The sequence below is a fragment of the Drosophila serrata genome, unplaced genomic scaffold (assembly GCF_035046125.1).
Source record: "Drosophila serrata isolate PLE 108 unplaced genomic scaffold, ASM3504612v1 contig_214, whole genome shotgun sequence".
NCBI classification, from domain to species: Eukaryota; Metazoa; Arthropoda; class Insecta; order Diptera; family Drosophilidae; genus Drosophila; species Drosophila serrata.
In genome coordinates, this window is record NW_028257112.1 from 7,026 (window position 1) to 9,778 (window position 2,753).

Consider the following 2,753-nt stretch of genomic DNA (forward strand, 5'->3'; position numbering starts at 1 on the left):
AAAGATGGAAAGCCAAGTTAAACGAATACCAATTTAAAATCGACTATATTAAAGGGAAAGAAAATTCAGTTGCCGATGCATTATCAAGAATTAAAATTGAAGAAAATCACCATAGTGAAGTTACTCAACATAGTGCAGAAGAAGATAATAGTAACCTAATTCATTTAACAGAAAACCCAATAAACTATTTCAAAAAACAAATAATTTTCATTAAATCCGATAACAATAAAGTAGAGCATTCAATAATATTCGGTAACTCCATTACAACAATCCAATATAATGTAATGACACTCGACAAAGTCAAACAAATTTTACTTGATCATTTTATTCATAAAAACATTACCTTTCATATTGAAAGCGATGTAGATTTTAAAATCATTCAAAGAGCACACAGAGAAATTATTAATACCACTTACACTAAAGTAATTCGCAGCCTCCACTTATTAAAGAATGTTTGTTCATACGCCGAATTCAAAGAAATTATACTTCAATCACATGAAAAACTTTTACATCCAGGTATACAGAAAATGACTAAATTATTCAAAGAAAATCACTTTTTTCCAAATAGCCAACTATTAATTCAGAATATAATAAATGAATGCAACATATGTATGTAATTTGGCTAAAACAGAACACAGAAATACCAAAATGCCTCTTAAAATCACACCCAAACCTGAACATTGTCGAGACAAATTTCTGGTAGATATTTATTCATCTGAGGGAAAACATTACATCAGTTGCATTGACATTTATTCAAAATTCGCTACACTTGAACATATTAAATCAAAGGATTGGATAGAATGCCGGAACGCACTAATGCGCATTTTTACTCAGTTAGGTAAACCCAAATTACTAAAGGCAGACAGAGACGGAGCTTTCACCAGCTTGACTTTAAAGCGATGACTTGAAGCAGAAGGAATTGAATTACAACTTAACACGGTAAAAACCGGTGTAGCAGACGTCGAAAGACTACATAAGACAATAAATGAAAAAATTCGAATAATCAACTCATCCAATGATGAAGAAGTAAAATTAAACAAGATAGAGACAATTCTTTACACATACAATCATAAAATAAAACATGACACCACTGGACAAACATTTTAACATTGACACTAGATACAGAAAAGGTCCACTTCAAAAGGGAAAATTAGAAAATCCATTTAAAGCTAATAAAAATGTAGAAAAAATAGACGAAGACCATTACAAAATTATTAATCGAAATAGGGAAACCCAATACTACAAAACACAATTTAAGAAACAAAAGAAAACTAATGCCGTTAAACTTCCACAGGAATCTTCTGTACGATGATGTTATTTCTATTATTCACCACGGGCCACACTCAACAAATTCAAATAACCAACACAGATTCCGACCTTGGCTATTTACTCTTCTCAATTCAAATACCGGTAGTATATGAACATCACTGTTTAAGAATTAATCTAACAGAAATCAATATTATCACCGAATCTTTTGGTAACAAAATCAAAGACTCGACCAGAATGAAATATTTGTACAATAAACTACTAAAAGAATTAAATGGTATAACTATTCATCAGCAAAATAGGCAGAAACGTGGACTATTTGACATAATAGGTTCATCTTTTACATTTCTTTTTGGCACACTTGATGAAAATGATAGGGTAAACATTAACAAAAAATTGACATAATTGCAGAAAATTCAATTCAACTTCATAAATTAAATGATGTCGTAAAGTTTGTGAATGAAGGACTGGAGAAATTTACTAACTACCAAAATAACCGCAATAGTATTGACACACTTGTTTATGAACTCATGCAATTTATTGAGTACATTGAAGACATCGAAATGGGCATGCAACTTTCACGTCTTTGACTTTTTAACCAAAAGTTACTCAATTACGACAAACTAGAACGCATTAACAGCCAAAATATACTTTTAATCAAAACATCTACGTGGATTGACTACAATCACATATTCACATATCCCCATTAGCCACAAAACCATTAACACCATTAAAATAATTCCTTATCCCGACCATAATGGATATCAGTTAGACTATTCAGATCAACAATCATATTTTGAAGATAAGAATAAAATTTATAATCAAAACAATAAAGAAGTTAATAATGAATGCATTAAAAATATAATTAAGCGTAAAAATCCAATTTGTAATTTTATACCAACTCCTTCAAAGGAAATGACTCAATATGTAGAACCAACTATTATACTTACATGGAGTCTAACTGAAACTACAATCGAACAAAATTGTCAAGAATTAAATGGCGATATTAAAATAAATGGAAGCAAAATTATTAGAATATTAGAGCTTCTCTGTACACAATATTTGATGTTGTTTTATTTTGTGGCAGCAAAATAAATTGATTTTCAGGGGCTCCTACTCGCGATAGACCAACATACAGTTGACCATGAGTAAAACATTTCTTTCGCAGATCGATCCCTACTAATTCGAAGGTTTGGCCTTGGAACTTGTTAATTGTTAATGCGAAAGATGTTTTTACCGGAAATTGAAGCCGTTTAAATGGGATTGGCAGATCAGTTGGGATCATCGGTATCTTCGGTATATGAGCTAGTTGACCACTTGCTGGGCCAGTGATAACAGTTGCTACTATTAAATTGTCCTTTAACTCCTTAATAAGCAGCTTCGTCCCATTACACATGCTCGGAGGGTTTAAATTTCTTAAAAGCATGATTGGGATTCCGATTTTTTACGTCAATTCATGGGGTGACAGTCCAGAAGGGTTCAACGAA

General features: G+C 31.6%; 1 long non-coding RNA gene across 1 annotated transcript; it reads left to right on the forward strand.

The window, feature by feature from the left end:
- The first annotated feature begins 288 nt into the window (after positions 1-288).
- On the forward strand, positions 289-2,327 carry LOC147644225 (uncharacterized). The gene is made up of 3 exons (XR_015270909.1): positions 289-699; positions 835-939; positions 1,295-2,327. It is a non-coding gene; the product is annotated as an uncharacterized LOC147644225 (long non-coding RNA).
- The last annotated feature ends 426 nt before the right edge of the window (positions 2,328-2,753 follow it).